Source organism: Anomaloglossus baeobatrachus, chromosome 4 (genome assembly GCF_048569485.1).
Source record: "Anomaloglossus baeobatrachus isolate aAnoBae1 chromosome 4, aAnoBae1.hap1, whole genome shotgun sequence".
Classification (NCBI taxonomy): Eukaryota; Metazoa; Chordata; class Amphibia; order Anura; family Aromobatidae; genus Anomaloglossus; species Anomaloglossus baeobatrachus.
Window position 1 is genome coordinate 24,668,130 of NC_134356.1, and position 23,946 is coordinate 24,692,075.

The 23,946-nt window shown below is 46.6% G+C and overlaps 1 pseudogene; it reads right to left on the minus strand.

Moving 5' to 3' along the window:
- Positions 1 to 912: 912 nt before the first annotated feature.
- Positions 913 to 3,276, minus strand: LOC142302283 (E3 ubiquitin/ISG15 ligase TRIM25-like; annotated as a pseudogene).
- Positions 3,277 to 23,946: the final 20,670 nt, after the last annotated feature.

Genomic DNA, 23,946 nt, shown 5'->3' on the forward strand with positions numbered 1-23,946 from the left:
CCTCTACACAGGGACAATGACTGTCGTCCCATTGATCTGGAATCTATCTCCCATCTCCATAAGGGTAAATTATATCATCTCTCTGGTCCAGAATGTCAGGTCATGAAAAACTATTTAGCAGACAGTCTGCAAAAAGGGTTCATTAGACCGTCCACATCACCACTTAGGGACAGGTATCTTTTTCGTTGGTAAAAAAAGATGGTGCTCTCAGACTATGTATTGACTATAGGTAACAAAACACAATTACTGTAAAAAAACAGTATCTTCTGCCACTTGTCCTAAATCTTTATAATCAGCTGCTTGGGGCCTGTTGGTTTAACAAGCTCAGGGTTGCGTATGACCTGATCTGTAAGTGAAGGAGATGACACTGCGGCTGTTTTTCAAATTTTGTCAATGACTAGTAATGAGGGAGCACTACCATGCTCGAAACAAGCAGGTCGGATGCTCGGATGAGTGCGACTCGAATAACGAGTATAATGGACATCAATGGGGGACTCAAGCATTTTTCTGGAAGTATACAGCTGCCCTTAGGAAGTAATCAACAGATAACTGCAAAGTGGATCATGCACCCAAGTGATTTAGGGACAACGCACATCTTTATCCCACCTTCTAATTAACCCAGTTGTCCAAATAATTCACCAATCAAATGCTTGGTTTCTGTCTCCAGTCTATTTATTTAGTTATTTATTTTACTCACTAATATAGCACTTTACAGACATGATCATAATGGTCCCCGGGGTCACACTCTAAATTCCCTAACAGTATGTCTTTAGAGTGTGGGAGGAACCTGGAGACCCCGGAGAAAACCCACGTAAACACGGGAAGAACATACAAACTCCTCGCAGATATTGTCCTTGATGGGATTTGAACCCAGTGCTAACCAATGAGTCGCTATGTTGCCTATATCTATGGTCAAATTTCTTGTTGTGATGGATTCTTCCTGCTGTTGTTTCCCTCTAATAACTTTATAGAACAGTCCCATATATATAATACACCATGAAGGGGCTCGGTGAAGGTGGCAGTGAAGGTATGTAAGTGTCTAATGGGGTCACACAGCTCATAAAAGGACAGCCGCCCGGCCTCATAATCCAGATGTATCCTCACGCTATCACTGGAAATATTATGAGGCAATCGGATCCCTCTCCTATTATGCATCACTAAATACTTATCATAATACCTCCTCAAACTCCACGACTTGATATCATTTCCAATATATGACCGATCTCCCCTCCTGTCTATACTGGGATAACACATCCCCACCCTCCACTCCCCGGTTCTACCGATCTCCACATCCCAGTAATGTCGTCCTGAGGTAAATCCCCTCCTGCTCATCACCTGATTACACTGGAATCTCTCTGCTGTCTCTGGTTGATTCTGATTTTCTTGCATCCAGGTTGCAGTTTTCAGGTCGTCTGATATATGGATATTATTAGCAGCCGTGTTTACATCCAGTAATATGTCTGCAGGATCCTCCACATAGATCCACCTCCTTATACCTGTTATTACCTCATATAATGTGTGTAATGTATGTGAGATCACAGCCACATCCAGGTCATCTCCATCATGGAGCTGTTTATCATGTCTCCCCATGTTCTCATCATCTTCCTCCTCAGGATCACACAAGTCATCAGTGTCTGCTTCCTGTAAGACGGTCAGTGGATCAGTCATGTTACACAGCTCCTCAATGTGCCTCATCTTCCTGGACAGCTCGTCCTTCTCTATTTCCAGCTGATGGATCAGAGCAGACAATGACAGTGACTCTTCCTTTTCCTGCCTGGAGATCTCACTCAGGACCTTCTTCTCCAGGTCGTCCACCCGTCTCCTGATGTCTGTACACAGGGTAGTTACTCTCTCGGCTTCTCCAACTGCTTTTTCCTGAGCTTTTCTCATGCGTTCCTCCAGACTCCAGACTCTTTTCTCACTCTCCTCTCTTTTTGTGGTCAGTTTCTGGAGATCATTTCTCAGTTTTGCCTTCTTTTTCTCAGAGGCCCCATCTAGTGATTCCAATCTGTGTCCCCGATGTTCTCTGGCAAAACTGCAGGATGCACAGATACAGATTTCATCCTTTATACAATAATACTTTAAAAGTTCTCTATGAACAGAACATTTCCTTTTATCTGAAGAAGTGCTGGGATCAGATAAGACGTGTTCTGGTGATTTGCTGTGAACCCTCAGGTGTTCATCACACAGAAAAGCCTCACAGTGTAGACAGGATCTAACAACAGGTACAGGAGAGTCCACACAGTAAAGCTGGTGTCACACTAAGCGACAGCGACAACGACGTCGCTGTTACGTCACCATTTTCGGTGACGTAACAGCGACCTTGTAAGTCGCTGTTATGATCGCTGCTTAGCTGTCAAACACAGCAGAAGCAGCGATCATAACGTCGCTGTGCTACATGTGCAGAGAGCAGGGAGCCGCGCTTAGCGCTGGCTCCTTGCTCTCCTAGGTACAGTACACATCGGGTTAATTAACCCGATGTGTGCTGCAGCTACATGTCACAGTGCAGAGAGCAGGGAGCCGCGCGCACTGCTTAGCGCTGGCTCCTTGCTCTCCTTGCTACAGTATACATCGGGTTAATTACCCGATGTATACTGCAGCCACTTGTGCACAGAGCAGGAGCCGGCGCTGGCAGCAAGGGCGGAGGCTGGTAACGAAGGTAAATATCGGGTAACCAGGGAAAGGTCTTCCCTTGGTTACCCGATGTTTACGCTGGTTACAGGTTACCGCAGCTGCCAGAGACGCCGGCTCCTGCTCCTGCTCGCTTCATTTCGTCGCTCTCTCGCTGTCACACACAGCGATGTGTGTGTCACAGCGGGAGAGTGACGACCAAAAAATGAAGCTGAACATTCAGCAACGACCGGCGACCTCACAGCAGGGGCCAGGTCGTTGCTGGATGTCACACACAGCGACAGCGATGGGACGTCGCTGCAACGTCACAGAAAATGGTGACGTAGCAGCGACGTCGTTGTCGTTGTCGCTGTGTGTGACACCAGCTTAAGTGCAGCAGATCCCGGTTTCCGCCTGTGTTGGTTGAGGAAACAGGAAATTCTCGATTATTTTGCACAGAGCTATGTTCCTCATCAGCGTCGGCCGCTCCTGAAACTCTTCTCTGCAGTCAGGACAGGAATAAACTCCAGACTCGTCCTGTGTATCCAGCACACGATCAATACAGACCCAGCAGAAGTTGTGTCCACATCTCAGCATTACAGGATCTGTATAAGTGCTCAGACAGATGGAGCAGAGCAGCTCGTCTCTCGGATCAGCAGACGCCATGGCTGACACCGGAAGAGAGAAATGAATCTACAGTTCTCTAACACTCAGTAACCAAAGGTCAGATTTTAGGGCAGGGCTGAACAGATCTAGATCAGTTACTGTTAACCTGTTAATGGAAACATGTTATAATTATGATAATGAATAATAATAGTCTTTATGTACAAACAATATCAGACATTACGGAATTTACTAAATTGAACAAGAAAAGCGATTTTACCATCTAGGAGTAAATCGGACCCTGAAGGTAGTTTTCTATGTTTCAGCCATCTTTTATAATAAAAGTAGGCTATGGAAAGTTGCTCAAACCAGTTACAAGCCTATATATGACTTGTCATTCAGTGTAGAGTGTGAGGGATGCTGTTCCCAATGGAACAGAATCTTGGGAAAAAGGCAGAAAAAGGGAATCAAAGAAAAAAATGGTTTAGTGAATGTGATAGATCGACCCAATAAGATATCTTTTGTGACAAATTAATTCATATCAAATAATTATATTTTAATAGCTTTAGACACAGTACATGGTAGACATTTGCGGATGTTCATATCTTGGTTGTCTGAGCTATGCTCTGCCATACTGAATGTAATTGGTCAAATCATCAAGATCTGCTGCTGGCAGATCCCTGTGTAATTGCCAAACAATGATGTCCCAGATTTGCTCGATGAGAAACAAGTCCAGAAATAATACAGCTACGGTAAAACCTTTACGTCACAGTAGTACGAGCATGCTGCCAACAAAAACAAAACTTGTGTGGTAAAAGGCGCAGGTGGATCACACACCCAGTGCTTGGCTCTATTGAAAGGCTGAAAAGAATAAATTGGAATATCACTGGTTTTATTCACTTGATCTGCCTGCGCCCCTTTTTGTTGGCACCATATCTACACTCCTGTGTGGGCGCATGCGGTGGCGCTGCAGCGATCCAATCAGTGCTCGTGTCTGTGAAGGAGTTTGTACACACGCACACAAGAGTGCGGGACTCCATTGCTGGCTGCTGGGGAACTCCCATTAGCTGAGGCTCACACAGCAGTCAGCTGGGCTGGGGAATCGCCTGTTACTGCAGTGAGACACCACATGGAGGGACGTGTGGAGGATTGCATGCAGGCCACTTCTGACCGCTGGCCCCTGAAAACGCAGTTTACAGAGTTGTGTCTGCTGCACAACTGGGACAGGTGAGTGAACTCATCTTTTATACCGCAGCTGTGTCTGTCTGATAAAAAAAACAGGGAACGCACCTGTGTGTATTTTGTCTTACACTAGTACGAGCAACATACAAACTGACTGTCATGTTGAAAAGTAGTTCTTGGGACACTATGGAGAAATTGTCATACCTCTGGTTCTGCAACCAAATCAATGTAGCACAGAGGTGCTCCTGTACCTGGAATGAAGATTAGAGGGTTCCAGGTACCGTACATTATACCACCCCACACAATTATCCTGGGAGTAGGACTAACGTGCCATTCCCTCGTGAAGGGCTCTTCAAGGGCGTTGAACATGAGGTCTCCAGACCTATCTCTGGCTATCATCTGGCTATTGTCTTAGACAAAAACGAGACTCATCACTGAAGAGGAAAGACTCCATTCCAGTCTTGCTCTACACGATGAAAGCCTTTGAGAATAGATCATGACTGCACTATTATATGCGCTAATGCTTCCTTTCCCATTAACTGATAACCCCCAAACCCAGTATGAACTTCTTTTCCCAAATTCTCTTAAATGAATACGTAACACATTTCTTGGATAAATTGGCCCTTTACCATGTAAACATATGATTAATAAATAACTTTTTAAGCAAAGAAGATTCCTGGAGCTCAGAAACCTAGCAGATGCCCATATAATGTTTAATAGGCCATCCCGCATTGTCCCTGTTAAATAATGGGTTTGCGGCGACAACTGCATAGCCAGTATATAATGATTGGAGCGAAGATAGGTCAAAAACATATTATGAATTTATTCAGATAAGAGTTGGAGGGTTACAGTCATTAGAGAAAAATAACTGTCTTGGCTTGAGTTAATAGATGGATAGACAGATAGGAAAAATAACAGTTCATATATCTTACATCGCTGTGTGTGTAAGCCGTCTCGGGATGGTCTGTAGATGGGTCCGTCTTTCTCCTGTCACCTTCTGCCTCTCCCTCCTTCTCCCTCTCCCTCCTGATAGCCCTTATCTCTTTACATGGTAACACAAAAACTAACTATCCTAATTTAGTTGAGCATTACATCATGTCACGTGGTACGTTTTACCCGCGAAATAAGTGTACCTGCGCACTAGAGACTTGTAACAAAACCTACTTCAACTTATATATAGAAACCCTTTGAGGCTCGCTGAACTTTGACCTTAAAGAAACAGTAAGAAGGTTCTCATCGCTATTTCAGCTCTTAGCCCAACATTCCAAACAGAATATAGCACTACTTTGACAACTTTGACAAACAATGTCAGATGGCTTTGATGAACAACTAGCAGATGACTTAGGTTCTACCATGTCAAAACCCTTGGTTAGCATTTTCCAACTCACAGGCATCCTTAAAGGGATGGGGAAATATACATATATTTATGAATATATGTAATCCAGTCTATGAATCAATCTCCATAAACTCACTATTTTACAGTCCCCAGCCGTGACCACAAGCTTGGGTGCACATCTGTTGTGGGAAAAATGAGGAGACCAGGAGACCCAACCCTGGACAGCCCCAAAGTCTGCCAGGTAATTACCAATCCAAATCATAAAAGGGGAGGTTACCATCCACCTGATGTACAACCCCCCCATTACAACTTTTTTCACCAACTCCAAGAACCCACCTCACCACCGCTCGCCGAAATGACTTGAATTTATACAAAAATTAGAAAACTTCTCTCCTGCTGCTTAACACCTCAGATTAAACACAGGGCGGGACCTTTACTGATGGTGCCTATGCGCTGTTTTGGTAGCTCCACCCTTTTCCTAATCCTATATAGGCCCAATTATAATCAAACCACCCCCCCGTTCAATATTTCCTAACCCCTTAAACTTCTGACCCCACAAAAGTCCCCTTTTTCCCTTATATTCATATTAACCCCTAGTTGGAGTCATGGGTCACTACGCCATTGGCTCTCCTATGGCTCCATTTAGCCTAGCATGGAATCAATGGTATTGACATTTCTCCAAAGCGTCTCAGGAACCGTTTTCAACATGACAATGTCTAGCCATATGTTGCTCTCCCATCGAACACATCTGAAACATCATTTGTGAGCAACCACCAAAGGAGCCATCAGCAGCACAAGTGCATTCAGTGCACCAGAACATTCCAGAGTCAAATAATAACCTGATTTATAACAGCCAATGCTTGTATGTGCGTATATTTCTGAACGTGGTGCTCTTACTCAATACTTAATAAACTGAGATATTTTGAAAAAATTCTTTCCTTTTTTTCATCATTTGTATATCCATGTCTATCCACTATGTGATTTCCATAATTCCACGAGTTTTCCTTCTAGATTTTGCAATTTCAATGTTGAGTAGTATACATATAACATCAGCTTTAAAAAAAACTAACCATTAAATAACATTTATAATACTTGGACATTGCAATGCAATAGGAATAAACCTATCCCAGAATAAGGCGGGCTTTGCACACTACGACATCGCAGGTGCGATGTCGGTGGGGTCAAATCGAAAGTGACGCACATCCGGCGTCACTTGCGATGTCGTAGTGTGTAAATCCTAGATGATACGATGAACGAGCGCAAAATCGTCGTCATCGTATCATCGCTGCAGCCTCCGACATTTCCATAATGCCGGGGGAGCGACAGGTACGATGTAGTTCCTCGCTCCTGCGGCAGCACACATCGCTGTGTGTGAAGCCGCAGGAGCGAGGAACTTCACCTTACCTGCCTCCCGGCTGCAATGAGAAGGACGGAGGTGGGCGGGATGTTTATATCCTGCTCATCTCCGCCCCTCCACTTCAATTGGCCGCCTGCCGTGTGACGTCACTGTGACGCCGCACGACCCGCCCCCTAAGAAAGGAGGCGGGTCGCCGGCCAGAGGGACGTCGCACGGCCGGTATGTGCGTGTAAAGCTGCCGTAGCGATAATAATCGCTACGGCAGCTTTCACTATATATCGAACGTGCGACGGGGGCGGGACTATTGCTGCAGCATCGGTAACACATTGTTACCGATGTTGCAACGTGCAAAGCCCGCCTAAACCTATATTAACAGAAAACGTCTTTGAACCCATTATTGACATCCCATTTTTTTGTCAATCATTTTGAGGTGCACTTGATGACATTAATCCTTAGCTGTTCCCACCAAGTTAACGGCAACCAGATTATCCATATTTCACTTCGTTTTAATGCATTTGATTATTTTATCTTTACCTGTTCCCATTGACTCAAGGGCACCTAAATTTGGCATATTATACTTTGCTTCAGTATGCTTGCTTACCTTCAGCCACTCCAACCGAGATTAAAAATATTTCACTTTGACTTTATGCACGATTACTTCACCTTTAGCTGTTCCCCTCGACTCCACGGTACCCAGATTAGGCATATTACAATTTCATCTTAGTGTCATTAATTACTTTACTCTTAACCTTTCCACCTTACTCAAGAGCACCTAGATGACTGCTGCATTACCCCAATGGGAACCTTGAAAGGAACAGGAATTGGTCAATATAAATAGTCAAAATCTGCATCTCAGAATTACAAGTTACAAGAAAAAGAAGGTCCTTGAAACTATAGATTGTATTGACAAACATGCTCCAGCTATAGTCTCTTCTCCAGAGGAATGAATTAATTCTGCAGGCATGCTTATAAGATATAATTGTTTTCAGAAAAAAGGTGACCACACCAAGATGATTACCCCTACACACTAGGAGGGCCATAACTGAGATGGTAATCCCTACACACTAGGGGGCCATACCATCAAGGTTATCTCACAATGCAAGAGGATCATGAATGAGATAGATGATACCCCTTCAAGCCAGAGGGTAGTACCTAAGATAGGTAACCCATCTCATCATTGAATCTTATCTGAGATGGTTACCCCTCCACATCAGGGAGCCAAATCATGATTGGTCACCACTGCAAACCAGGGGCCCATACCAGAAATAGTTACTCTTCTACATCAAGAAACCATAACATAATGGTCAGCCCTCCTCACCAGAGTTATGTCTGAGATGGTTAATTCTCCACAAAGGGCATCATACCTGAGATGGTTAACTAACAACTACGGTATATTTAACTTAAAAGGCCTATGTAAAAGAAAAATCAAATAAGTGTAGTAAAGCCCCAACTTGGAGGAAATAACAAGATAGAAGTCATATAATGACCATAAAATGTGTTATTCCTCAAATTCCATGATGACATCACTACTGTGCGCCTGCTGTGTTGAGATGTGCAGAGCGGCAGAACACTGGACATGCTGAAGAGACCGGAGCAGTGGGGGAACGAAGAAAAGTGAGTCTGTATTTAAGCACGGTGGCCAGACGATTATGAGGGTGCATTAAACAATATAAGGGCTGTATGTTACTATATGGTGGAATATAAGGGTTGTAAACTACAATATGGAGGAATATAGGGTACATTATAATACATGGAGGACTATGGGGGTGCATTAAACTATATGCAGGATTACGGGGGTGCATTATAATATATGGAGGACTATAGGAAGCGTATTATAATATATGGAGGACTATGGGGAGCATATAATATATGGAGGACTATGAGGAGTGTATTATAATTATATGGAGGACTATGGGGAGTGTATTATAATATATGAAGGACTATGAGGGGTACAGTATAATATATGGAGGACTATGAGGTGCATTATATCTGGATATCGGAGTATGGGAAAGCTGGGAGCTGAGGGAAAGAGCTAAGTCTTAGAGGTACTTTGCACGTTGCGACATCGCTAGCCGATGATAGCGATGCCGAACGCAATAGCACCCGCCCACGTCGCACATGCAATATCTTGTGATAGCTGCCGTAGCGAACATTATCGCTACGGCAGCTTCACAAGCACTTACCTACCCTGCACCGTTGCTCTGGCTGGCGACACGCCTCCTTCCTAAGGGGGCGGGTCGTGCGGCGTGACAGCGACGTTACACGGCAGGCGGACAATAGAAGCGGAGGGGCGGAGATGAGCGGGATGTAAACATCCCGCCCACCTTCTTCCTTCTGCATAGCCGGTGGACGCAGGTAGATGTTCCTCGCTCCTGCGGCTTCACACACAGAGATGTGTGCTGCCGCAGGAACGAGGAACAACATCGTATCTCCTATTGGTGCGACATTATGGAAATGTCCGACACTGCACAGATCACCGATTTTCGACGCTTTTGCGATCGTTTATCGGTGCATCTAGGCTTTACACGTTGCGACGTCGTTACTGGCGCCGGATGTGCGTCCCTTTTGATTTGACCCCGACGATATCGCAATAGCGATGTCGCAACGTGCAAAGTACCCCTTAACGTAATTATTCTGTACCCCGAGAGTGGCAATTTTGCACTGGGGCCCATTAACCTCTAGTTATGCCACTGGTCTTCATTACATAAATTAACAGAATTATGGGCTGTAGACATTTATCACTAATCATAATGATTTATTATGGTTTTCAAAATGTGTCCATAAAAATATTGTCTGCCCATAATTTTTTTGATAAGCTGTCCAGAAAAAGTAAAACAATCTAGTTGGCAATCCTAGTAAAGTAAAGGCAGATTTATGCACATGGCCCTTGTCCTTCCTCAGTATTGACAGAAACCTGTATACAGACCTTGTCCTTCCTCAGTAATGGCAGAAACCTGTAAATAGCCCTTATCCTTCCTCTGTAATGGCAGAAATCTGGACACAGCTCTTCTCTTGTTCACAACGATCATTCAGTGTTCAACCCACCAGGACTCATGAAGAAGCTGTATTATGCAGCAGTAATCTGACATACAGGCCATGTCTGCCGTGAGGTGAAACAGGAGCAGCATCAGCCATGTTTGAGGTAAGTTATAGCAGATAAATGAGGAGACATAGTGACGACATGAATTCCTGAGGTAATTTTGATCCCATATTTGATGTTGGAGCCGATACTACACTAGTACATTGTCTGAGGTGAATATGGTGACATAACTTGTAATGTGAGGTGATATACCACAGCATTAGGCCACGTGCACACATTAAGTATTTGGTGACTTTGTTTACCTCAGTATTTCTAAGCCAAGACCAGAGTGGTTAAAAAAATGTAAAGTAGTAAAGGTGCCCGTGTTTATACTTTTCCTCAGATTGTTCTACTTTTGGTTTTGTCTTACAAATACTGAGGTAAAAAACTCACCAAATATTTAACGCCTAAGAAACAATTGACCTGAGAGTCTAAAGCCTTTTTTACATGTTACGATTTCGCATACAATATCGTATGCGATCATAACCGCCCCCATCGTATGTGCGGCACGTTCAATTTGTTGAATGTGCCGCACAAACGATTAACCCCCGTCACACGTACTTACCCATCCATACGACCTCGATGTGGGCGGCGAACATCCACTTCCTGGAGTGGGAGGGACGTTCGGCGTCACATCGATGTCACGCGGCAGCCGGCCAATAGAAGCGGAGGGGCGGAGATGAGGAAGACGTAAACATCCCGCCCAGCTCTTTCCTTCCGCATTGCCGGCTTGAGCCGCGGGAGGCAGGTAAGATCTCTTCAATGTTCCTGGGGTGTCACACAGTGCGATGTGTGCTGCCTCGGGAACATTGAACAACCCGACGTGCAATTCGTCAGGATTCAACGACGTGTATGCGATGAACGTTTTAACGTTCAATCGCAATCGCACGTACCCGTCACACACTACAATGTACCTTACGATGCCGGATGTGCGTCACTTACGAAGTGACCCCGCCGACACATCGTAAGATATATTGTAGCGTGTAAAGCCTGCTTTACAGAGACAGAAGTATGTGTCCACCATATTTTGAACATGGTTTCCACTACATGCGCCACACTCCTTCCCCCTTTGCATGTGTTCCTTCTGCAGTCGTGAGCAGAGCGACTGTCCTCATCATCTTCTTAAAAGAGCTGGGTCCCAATTACTATTTGAGGGTACAGCTAGTTTGGGGAAAGGGAGCATGATGAAAGTTTTACTTTCTGGTCCTGTATCTGTGTAGGGAGAAGTAGGCAGGAGCTGCCAGTGAGAGAAAGAAAGAAAGGACAAAGCCTGATAACGTCACGTCTCTATCACTTCTGACTTCCGATCGGCTACATGCAAGCCGATCAGTGGTCGCTTATGGGCATGTGTGTAGCCAGGTCATTTTGCAACATTTAAAGGCATTTTATGCCAGAATTATGGTGAAAACACATTCGTGAATTAGGATCCTAGTCTTTCTTTACTGTATTTGGTTCAATACCAGTACGGAGGCAATATTTGATCCTGGTATAAATAACTTTATAAATATAGGTAAAATATATCTTTGTACCGTGTTAGCCAGTAGAGATTAAAAATTGTTTAAAAGAACTGAAGTCCTCAGTGGTTGATACCTTTTAATGGCTAACTGAAAAGATGGTAATAATAGCAAGCTTTCGAGACTACTCAGGCCTGATAAGGAGACCTGAGTAGTCTCGAAAGCTTCCTATTATTACCATCTTTTCAGTTAGCCATTAAAAGGTATCAACCACTGACAATTTCAGTTCTTTTAAACAATTTTTTATAAATATAGAATTTATTTTTTTGTGAGGGGCACATATGTCTTGTGGTTTGAACTCTTGATCTTTTTATATGTTAGCAGCACCTTTGAAAGCGTTAAAGGTCAGCTTTGCAGCACTTTGTCTTTTCAATTGACTATATTTGTGTTTTTGGTACAATGATTCGTTATTCGTGTACTACAGTTAGTTCTTCCAATGAGAAAACAGACCTGGTACAGAAAATAAGCTAGGATACAGTTCAAAAGCATCTAATGTATCCTAATTATTGCACTTCTTAATTTATTAGTGTAAGGGCCACCAAGACCATGCAATTGTGCGGTAAAAATTGGTCACAATTACAACTCCAACAGAAGTGTCCTTAGTATAAGGGTATGCTCACACGAGCGTATAAATCAGACGAGTGCAATGCGAGAAAATCTCGCATTCCTCTTGGCCCCATGTTAGACAATGCTGCAGCTCAGATCAGCGATTTTTTTTCTCAGTCCTACATGGACTGAGGAAAAACATCACAGCATGCTGCGATTTTCTGCGAGAGCCGTATCACTTGTATCCATTCAAGTGAATGGGTGAGAGAGAAACATCGGACTGCACTCGGATGTTATCCCAGTGCAGTGCAATATATGCACAGGCTGACAATGGAGGAGATGAGGGGATTAACCGCTCCCTCTTCTCCGCAGCGCCTGCCCTCAACTTCGCAGCTGTGACCTGATCGCAAGATCCGGTCACAGTTACATGACACTCGGCTCACACTCACAGCAGAGCCTGAGCCGGGGGTCATCTCGCATCGGATGCCATACGCTAATGTGTCTGCAGCCTAAAGTATACACTACTGAGCGAATAGTGGCCAGATTACGAAAGCAGCTGGGTAGAGACAAAATGATCACTTTACAGCATCCCCTAGTGGTAGAATATATTTTTTGTGCTAACCAAATATAAACTCATTGGTGGACCATCCGAGAGGTGAGACCTGGGCACCAGTGATGTGTTCAGTAACTTAACTGGAAATATTCCTGAGCAGTCTATATACAGTAAAAGTGTGTGATAAAGAAAATACAAATCTCATTGTCGTAATTGCAGTAGAGTTGTCATCCTGACTTTCAGAACAGCGTAATAAATTGACCAGCTTCGACATTCACAATGTCAGCTGCAGATATTCATTGCAGATTTCACCTTTTGAAATGAAGGCAGTGAACTCAGTATATATATACACATATATATAAAAAAATATAAATAAATATATATATATATATATATATATATATATATATATATATATATATATATATATATATATATATATATATATAAAATCACCTGCACTGCAGTGGATATGCTACAATGTCTGCTCAATTAAAGGGAAGGTGCCATAAAAAAATAGTAACTGAAAAAATATACATTTTTAATGTTTTGATATTTTGTTTAAATATTATCATTTGTTTTTAATGGAGCAAAATATGAATTTTTTTTTTTAAAAGTTTTATATTTTCCACTCTTAAACACTAAGGGGAGCACCTGATGAAAGCCAAGTATAAATCTAGCCTTGATTACAACTGCAGTAAAAGTGGGCAGAATCTGCTCTCCTATGTGTGATGTCACCTCCCCCTCCCCTTCTGGGTGTTTCCAAAAGGATAAGGGAAGATGAAGTTTAGGATCACGGTGCAGAGCCATTTTGTTTGTCACCACAAAGTGATCCTAATATTATTATTAATATTTATTATTATAGCGCAATTTATTCCATGGCGCTTTACAAGTGAAAGAGGGTATACGTGCAACAATCATTAACAATACAAAACAGGTATAGTAGGAGATAGGACCTTGCCCACAAGGGCTCACATTCTACAGGGAATGGGTGAAGGTACAATAGGTGAGGACAGAGCTGGTTGCGCAGTGGTGTACTGAGGCTTATTGTAGGTTGTAGGCTTGTTGGAAGAGATGGGTATTCAGGTTCCTCTTGAAGCGTTCACACGGTAGGAGACTGTCTGATATGCTGAGGTAGAGCATTCCAGAGTATGGGGGAGGCACGGGAGAACTCTTGTACGTGATTGTGGGAAGACGAGATAAGAGAGGAGTAGAGAAGGAGATCTTGTGAGGATCTGAGGTTGCGTGCAGGTAGGTACCGGGAGACTAGGTCACAAATGTAAGGAGGAGACAGGTTGTGGATGGCTTTGTATGTCATGGTTAATGTTTTGAACAGGAATCTTAGGGCGATGGGAAGCCAGTGAAGGGAATGGCAGAGTGGCGAGGCTGAGGAGATGATGAGGGCATGCACTAGTGTTTTTACTGATTCTTGGTTAAGGAAAGCACGGATCCGGGAGATATTTTTGTAGGCTCTGCACCCCCCACATAGAGCTCTGCACCCCCCACATAGCAATATGCAGCCCATTATGGCATCATGCGCCCCCACCATGTAGTGAATAAATGCATACTCACCTCTCTTCGGTCCCCTGCTGCTGCTCCTCATTTGCCCGCTGTGCCTGTGCTTTTCACTTCTCAGCACAGCAGGTGAACAGTAGTGACGTCACCACTGTTCTGAACTGTCAGAGAGCACAGACAGAAAGGGACACTGATTAGAGAGAGCACTGTGCTTTGTCTCATCATTGCCTTCAAATGTATCGGCATCTGCGATGCCGAAACATTTGAAAGTGCAATCCAGGGTGGGGGGGTCTGGTGCTGGCGCTGACACTGTGGGCAGCTGACGCTGGGCCCCCCCAGCTCATTGGCCCCATAGCAGTGGTATAACCTGCTTCTATTGGCGGTTTGCCACGGCTACTGAAGACACTAAAATTTATGGGCTGCAGTAAGGACCTTAAAGGAGCCCATACATTCTAAGCTCAACCCTCCTGTCAGCCCAGTGTCACAGCTAGACTAGTGCTGAGCACAGAGAGGTCACAGGGGGAAAGTGAGAACAAAGCATACACTGTAGTCTCACACAAAGATGGCGCCGATCTCCTCGCATTGCTGCTGTGATCTGGACAGCCCAGGGGGCATGTTCAAGTCACAGCAGGGATCAGTCTCAGTGTAAAAGATAGGGTGGGAGCCCGACTATCAGCCCTTATGCACAGGGTTAGTTGTATTTGAGGTGAGTAGCATTCGTTACACACAGCAAATCCAAGATGGTTGCCCCCAGTGTTTGAGTAAAAATAGAATAAAATAAAAACTAAATAAACAATGAATTTAATTTTGTATTAAAAATAGTTGATTCCATAATCACTATTATTAAATACAAAAATGTAAAAAACGCGGCACATTCCCTTTAAGGGTAAAGACACACGGCGAGTATAACAGAGCAAGTGGAATGCGATTTAAAAAAAAAACAAAAAAAAAATCGCATTATACTCGGACCAATATTACTCTATGGGGACGATTTTTTTCTCAGCCCTAATTGGATCGAGAAAACAATCGCAGCATGCTGCGGGTGGAATCAGATTTGTTTTCTCTTGCACCCATTCAAGTCTATGGATGCGAGAGAAACATCACACTGCACTCACATTACACCGGTGTAACGCGAGTGCAGTGTGTGAATCGTATCAGCTGACAGTGGAGGATTACTCCCTCCCTCTCCTCCGCAGTGCCTGCCCTCCTCCTCCACTGCTGTGCTGTGATCGCAGGATCTCAGCAAAGTGGCATGACACTCGCATATCACTCAGCTTACACTCCAGCAGAGTGGGAGCTGAGTGTTATGCGATTTAGGCTATGTGCGCACGTTACGTACAGTCACTGCAGAAATTTCTGCAGCGATCTGAAGAGCACATGTGCGCTTTAAATCGCTGCAGAAATGTCCGTAGTGAAAGCCGATTCCATGCGCTCTGCCTGCAGCTCCTCCCATAGACAGAGCAGGAGCTGCCGGCAAAGCGCTCGGAAAAAGTGACATGTCACTTCTTTTTACGCAGCGCTTCGGCAGTAGCCGAAGCGCTGCGCTCTTAAACGCCACGTGCGCACGGCCCCTGCACAATCTCCATAGACTGTGCAGGGGACGCAGGACGCATGCAGTTACGCTGCGCTACAAAGCGCAGCGTAACTGCATGTATTTACGCAACGTGCGCACATAGCCTAACTCGCAATAAAGCCAGTGTGTCCCCAGCCTAAGTGTGGATGTTCCTGCTGCAACTTTCCTGCAGAAATTCTATAGCAGTATAGAAACGTGTGGACATATCCTTACTCTAAAATAAAAAAAAATTGGAAAATAAATTTGCAGGCAACTATGACTGATTTACAGTTTTATTTTAGCTTTATTTTGTACATTAGAGAAGAGATTATATTCTGAAACCCAAATTCACCAGGTTTGTTGAATTTTCCCAGGACATTTAAATCACAGTAAATTGAAATTACTCCAAAGCCCCAAAAATGTGCATAACATTACACTCTATATCTCACGCACTAGTCGTCTTTACTGCTGAGCTGTCGATCACTAACTGTACAGTTTGTTCAGTGTCTTATGGCTTTCTCTCACTATCTGTATGCCATGATCTGCGACGTTCTTTCACTATCCAGATTCACTACATAATGGTTGCTGCATTCCCTGATTCTGCTTTTACACAGCCTATGATAGTTCCTTTTAATTAGTTGTGCTATATCATGTGATCTGAATGCTTCTAGGCATTTTGTGAAGTCCACTTGAGGTCATGTGATCCTACCATAGCTGATTCAAACTTCTGCAAAGTTCATTGCAGATTATTCGAGGTTCAGCAAATTACTAAAAATGTGAAAATAGTTCTGTTTTCATCCAATTCATTCACTCCTTTCTTAATTTTCATTGTATAAATTAACAACCCAAATATCCAGATGTCAAAGGCGACACCCCCCCAACAAAAAAAAAAAAAAAAGAAAAAAGATTACTGAACTGACAGAAAATTCATCAAAGGCTTAAATACTTAAATCTCTGGCTGTCGCTTCACTTCTCTGTCATCTGGTTCGGAGCTGTTAATTAGTGCCAGAATATCAGAATTGCTGGATTATCAGGACTAGCATCCATGTATTGATCATCATTTACAGTCAATCATCTCATTCTCCCCACTGGCAGAATGATCCACAAATCAATTTATTATAACTGTTTCTCCCAGTTTCCTCTTCCTCCCTAATATCTTTATAGAACCATCAGATATATATAATACAGCATGAAGGGGCTCGGAGAAGGCGGCAGTGAAGGTGTGTAAGTGTCTGATGGGGTCACACAGCTCATAAAAGGACAACTGCCCGGCCCCATAATCCAGACAGATCCTGAATCTATTACTGGATATTCTGCAATTTATCACAATATTTCTTGAGTTATGAATCACTGAATACTGTTTACACTGCCACCGCAAACCCCAGGATTGGCTATTTTCTCCAATACATTTTTTGCTTATAGTAGCATAACACATCCCCACCATCCACTCCCCTGATCTACTGCCCTCCACATCCCAGTAATGTCGTCCTGAGGTAAATCCCCTCCTGCTCATCACACGATTATACTCGAATCTCTCTGCTGTTTCTTGACGATTCTGGTTCTCTCGTGTGCTGGTCGCAGTTTTCAGGTCGTCTGATATAAGGACATTATTAGCAGCTGTGTTTACATCCAGTAATATGTCTGCAGGACCCTCCACATAGATCCCGCTCCTTATATCTGTTATTACCTCACATAATGTGTGTAATGTGTGTGAGATCACAGCCACATCCAGGTCACTTCCATCATGGAGCTGTTTATCATGTCCCCCTGTGTCCTCATCACGTCCCTCCTCCTCAGGGTCACACAAGTCCCCGGTGTCTGGTTCCTGTAAGACGGTCAGTGGATCAGTCATGTTACACAGCTCCTCAATGTGCCTCATCTTCCTGGACAGCTCGTCCTTCTTTATCTCCAGCTGATGGATCAGAGCAGACAGTGACTGTGACTCTTCCTTTTCCTGCCTGGAGATCTCACTCAGGACCTTCTTCTCCAGGTCGTCCACCCGTCTCCTGATGTCTGTGCACAGGGCAGTGACTCTCTCGGCTTCTCCAGCTGCTTTTTCTTGAGCTTTTCTCCAGCGCTCCTCCAGACTCTTTACCTTTTCCTCAGTCTCCATTTTCTTTATAGTTAATTTCTTGAGAACATTTCTCAGTTTTTCTTTCTTCTCATAGGCCTCAAACAGCATCTCTATGCGGTGTCCTTGGTGTTTCCTGGGCAAACTGCAGGACACACAGATACAAGAAGCGTCCTCAGTGCAGTAATACACCAGAATTTTCTTATGGACAGAACATTTCCTTTTCTCCAGAGAAGTGCTGGGATCAGATAAGACGTCTTCTGGTAATTTGCTGTGAGCCCTGAGGTGTTTATCACACAGAGAGTCCACACAGTAAGTGCAGTGGGTTCCCATTTCCATCTGTGTTGGTGGTTTAAACAGGACATTCTCCATTATGTTCCGCAGAGCTATGTTCCTCATCAGCGCCGGCCGCTCCTGAAACTTTTCTCTGCAGTCAGGACATGAATAAACTCCAGACTCGTCCTGTGTATCCAGCACACGATCAATACAGACCCGGCAGAAGTTATGTCCACATCTCAGCATTACAGGATCTGTATAAGAGCTCAGACAGATGGAGCAGAGCAGCTCGTCTCTCAGATCAGCAGACGCCATGGCTGACAGAGAAAAAAAGAATCAAAACTACTATTCTCTGATGGTCAGAAATCAAAGGTCAGGCGTACACAGTTCATGGCTGGGCACTACAAAATAATCAATCAATCAATCACTGTTAACCTGTTAATGGACATTTGTTATAAATCACATTTTTTGTTTTGTCCTTTGTACCAGCCGTTCTCGAACTTGGCCCAGGTGTTTTAGTTTAGCAGGACACTATAATTTAGGGCCCACCTACTTGCTCTGAGTTTGGTATCGAACACCACATAGAAAGGTGAGCTTTTTAGATCAATTCACTTGTTGCTGTGTCTGAGGGTTGGTGTGAACTAGTGTGGCGCCCCTGAGGCTTCCGTCGCCACAGGACATTGCACCCCATCCAGCGGTGTGATGCCCCATTCTGGGTGAGGAAAGGAGTGAACACCGGTCCCCTGGTAAATCCACACTACACCCATTGCTAGGAACACACTGGGACCAGGGATAGTGGCAGCAACCCTCCCATGCTGCATGCTGAGAGGGGCCGTAAGACCCATCCCTGCTCCTATAGGGTAGATCAGAGCAACTGGGGAGGTGGGAGGAGCCACAAGAGTGCAGGCACAGAAAGGAAGGTCTAGTGTGAGGAGTTGAAGAGAGAGTGGGGAAGGAGGAGGAGGTCTGCAGGAGGCAGGCAAGGAGGAGAAGCAGAAGAGAAGCTCTAGTCAGTCAGGAGCTGAAAAGAAGAAAGAGATGCTTCCTGGTGAAGATCCTGGGACTCAGAGGGTCCAGGTGACACCAAGCAGAGAGCAGAAGGGATTCCAGGGCCACGGATAGCTGTAGAGCTGTGGTGGCCTGTTCCACAGGAACATCGGTGGAGGGATCAAGCTGCAACAGAGGACGGTCCCTAGAAACCGGAGGAGTGCAAAATCATCTCCAAACAGTAAAAACCGAGGCCCAGGGAAAGTTGTAAACTCCCCGGGCCACAGCCCACAGCAGAACCTCTAGAAAAGGGATAATCAGCCGACAGGTGACTCCCCAGCCTGGAGGCTGTTGTGGAGGCCGAGCCAGGTTTATCCTACAAAAGGCAAGGCTTAGGAAGACAGCTGAAGACAGAGACACCTTAGAGAGAAGGGTACCGGTTTCCACTCCAGGAATCACCCAGAAACGGCGGAGGTCCCTGACAGTGGGTTCCAGTCGTCTGAGGGCACCAGTGTGCGCATACCAGGATGTGTGAGTAAACAACTTGAAACTGCACCCTTGGAGTTGCCTCTGTTATTTCACCTGCATAGACACTCACAAACACAAACTGTGCCCCGGGGCACCGCTCCACCTGTGGGGAGCAGTACCACCATTGCTGCCGTATCCTCACCCCGGAGGCCTCACACAGCAGCGGCGGCTTTATAGCCGCACATCACAGGTGGCGTCACGAACACAAACTTTAATTCATCAGCCATATTTAAACTGACACCCACCAGGGCCACGGAGTCGGGCCCCGCCACCACTGACGATCCCCGGACTAGTCCGGCTCGGCACCGGGTGTCCCATAGCCCTGGGGTGGGCGAGTCAATTTTTGTGTCACGAACAGGATTTCGTGCCCGGTCACACCGGGTACTGTGCGCCTGAAGAATTGCGTTTTACTGTGAGAAACTGCCGCCATTGAAGCCACTGAGCACGGGAAGAAGGGGGGCGTGCCAGAAGAAAGGGCGCGAAGAGAAGCCCCGCCCCCTTGTCCAAGAAAAGAGCGCGAAGCGGTGCCCGCCATGGAAGGCGGAAGAAGAAGATATGGCGACTAGAAAAGCTGGCCGGCTGGCAGAAAGAGTCTAAATGCCAGACCAGCAGATAAAGAAAATGTACCTGATAGCAAGCGGAGCGGTGCCGGCCGTGATGGGCTGGGCGCCAGTCTGGCGCCAGATGCTAGTGCAGCCCCCGGCCCCGCCTCCGAGAAGGGAAAGGGTGCAGCCGAGTGGCGTGGTCGAGCACCCGAGCAGAGTGGAAGAAGACGGTCACCAGGCAAGCGGCATGGCAGAGAGGCTGCAGAAGTGCGCACCAGGGACCGGGAACATGGATCCTGAACTGGACCTGCTGAAGGAGGAGATGAGGATCCTGGCCCGGAGGCTGAGCACCATGCTGATGGAAGCGGACCGGCGGAGAGAAAGCCCGATGGTGCCGGAGAATGTGGGCCGCAGGATGGAGGCCGCCGAGCAGCACCCGGGTGAGCTATTTAAAACCCTGACCCGTCCGGACCCACGACCCTACCAAGCGCCACCACCCGGTCCCTCCACCGTCCCGCTAGCTTTCCCCGCCAGCCCTGCTGACGCCCTGTGGGGCACCGGAGGCCTACCGGAGACCCCCGAAGACGGCGCCTGGGGTGGGGAGGTCCCCGAACACTTAGTGGGCCCCCTGCCAAGTCCCCCTGTAAGCCTCCTGGGAGCAAGATCACCGGGAGTGAACTGGGACGCAGCGCCCATTGAGAGCGGGAGACTGCAGCAGCCACTGCGCCCCGAAGAGACTCCCATGCCAAATGCCTTAGCCTGTCAGAAAATGGTGGTAGAGTTCCAGTGGGAGCGGGAGACCCGGGAGGAGAAGAGGAGGGCCGAGGAGGCGTCCAACCTGGCCTCCAAGGACCAGATTCGAAAGGCCCTCAAGGGATCCCAGGGTCCGGTGAGAAGGGGCCGAGTGATCAACTTCAGGCAGGGAGGCGGCTGGGGCTTCATCAGAGAGCCCAGACTGGGCAAAGATGTTTTTGCTGCCCGCCGGGACATAGAGGAGCACCTGCCCAGAGGCCACCCAGAGCGTGATGCTAAGCCTGGTGACACCGTGGAGTACACCAGGCTGAAGGGGAGCCGAGGCTGGTACGCTCTGAATGTTCACATCCTGCGGGAAGAGGCAGCCTCAGAAGAACCGGAATGGCGCCGCACTATGCCAATGTGCAGTACCGCCCCCGCCAGCAGCACTACCTCAGAGCAGGCCCAGGCCGCAGAACTGTGCAGCAGGCCTGCTACAGCCACTCAGGAGACGCAGACCAGGATCTCCATGGCTTGTCTGATGCCCGGTGCTCGGCCAAAGCGCAACCCCCAAGATCTCGGAAGCCCCATGCAAGTCGGCAGTCCCCTGCAAGCAAGCAGTCCACTACAGGAACACCGAGCTGTGCATGCAAGAAGCCCCATTCCTGCCCCAGGCCGCAGCAGTCCGCAGTAGGTCAGTGGCCAGCACTCAGGGGACCCAGACAGTGATCTCATCGGCCTACCTGTTGCCCGGGGCAATGCCGGAGTGGGATCCTAGGATCTATCCCCGTGAGTAAAAAGCAAAAGTGAAAGTGAAGAAAAAGATGCTGAACTGTATATAGCCCCTGTCTGCCCCTCATTCTTTGTGAAGATGTCCCTTTTGTGCTGCCCTAATGTTCTTTTCGAAGATGACACCCTTTCCTGCCTTACTGCCCCTTGTGCTTTTTGAAGAAGTCACCCCCTTTGTTTATGTACCGGGCCACGGAACTGGAATGTGGTCCCCGGTGAATGTGATGTCGTATGTGTCCTGTGTAACCAGGCCACTGGACTTAGTGGCTGGTTTTGTTTTGCCCTTTTGTTGTTTGAAAAGAAACAAACTGCCAGGCTACTGGACTTGTTGTAGCCAAGAAATGTATATAGTTGCACCTGTTGTGCCCCCTACCAGAATTATGGGGGATGTGCCCAAACCGTGCAATGGACTGGAAGTGCACACTTAGATGTTTCTTTATAAGAAAGTTTGCAACGTTCAAGAATCTGTGCCTCCCATAAAGGGAAGAAAAGTTCGAAAGTTTTAATGTTTCTTGTGTACACAAAAATGTTTTTGCAGTTTCTCCACATGTCTTGTTGTTTTTCAGCCCGAGGACGTGCTGGGATTCGCTGTGGGGGAGTGTGGCGCCCCTGAGGCTTCAGTCGCCACAGGACATTGCACCCCATCCAGCGGTGTGATGCCCCATTCTGGGTGAGGAAAGGAGTGAACACCGGTCCCCTGGTAAATCCACACTACACCCATTGCTAGGAACACACTGAGACCAGGGATAGTGGCAGCAACCCTCCCATGCTGCATACTGAGAGGGGCCGTAAGACCCATCCCTGCTCCTATAGGGTAGATCAGAGCAACTGGGGAGGTGGGAGGAGCCACAAGAGTGCAGACACAGAAAGGAAGGTCTAGTGTGAGGAGTTGAAGAGAGAGTGGGGAAGGAGGAGGAGGTCTGCGGGAGGCAGGCAAGGAGGAGAAGCAGAAGAGAAGCTCTAGTCAGTCAGGAGCTGAAAAGAAGAAAGAGACGCTTCCTGGTGAAGATCCTGGGACTCAGAGGGTCCAGGTGACACCAAGCAGAGAGCAGAAGGGATTCCAGGGCCACGGATAGCTGTAGAGCTGTGGTGGCCTGTTCCACAGGAACATCGGTGGAGGGATCAAGCTGCAACAGGGGACGGTCCCTAGAAACCGGAGGAGTGCAAAATCATCTCCAAACAGTAAAAACCGAGGCCCAGGGAAAGTTGTAAACTCCCCGGGCCACAGCCCACAGCAGAACCTCTAGAAAAGGGATAATCAGCCGACAGGTGACTCCCCAGCCTGGAGGCTGTTGTGGAGGCCGAGCCAGGTTTATCCTACAAAAGGCAAGGCTTAGGAAGACAGCTGAAGACAGAGACACCTTAGAGAGAAGGGTACCGGTTTCCACTCAAGGAATCACCCAGAAACGGCGGAGGTCCCTGACAGTGGGTTCCAGTCGTCTGAGGGCACCAGTGTGCGCATACCAGGATGTGTGAGTAAACAACTTGAAACTGCACCCTTGGAGTTGCCTCTGTTATTTCACCTGCATAGACACTCACAAGCACCAACTGTGCCCCGGGGCACCGCTCCACCTGTGGGGAGCAGTACCACCATTGCTGCCGTATCATCACCCCGGAGGCCTCACACAGCAGCGGCGGCTTTATAGCCGCACACCACAGGTGGCGTCACGAACACAAACTTTAATTCATCAGCCATATTTAAACTGACACCCACCAGGGCCACGGAGTCGGGCCCTGCCACCACTGACGATCCCCGGACTAGTCCAGCCCAGCACCGGGTGTCCCATAGCCCTGGGGTGGGCGAGTCACTAGTGACTAGGGGTATTTTTTCCTGGTGGCAGTGGTGTTCGTGGTACTAGGGTGGCTCTCCTTTCCTCTGCAATGTTTGGTTAATTCAATGTTAAGTCATTGATTAGATTAAAAATTATACATATCAGTCTGTGGATCCATGAAACAAAACGTAAATTCAAGCCACGTGCTGTCTGCCTTTACCACTGTAACGGATTGGAGGACATCTGCAATTTATTTTTTCTTTCCAACTTTGAATCGGTCATGGAAGAATAAGTTCCCAGTCTCCTCGCTTCTTTTCCTGCTACTTGCACTAGTAACCCTCTTCCTTCCAGTCTTTTAGACCTTGTATGCACACTGCGGTTTTTCTGCGGTTTTGCTGC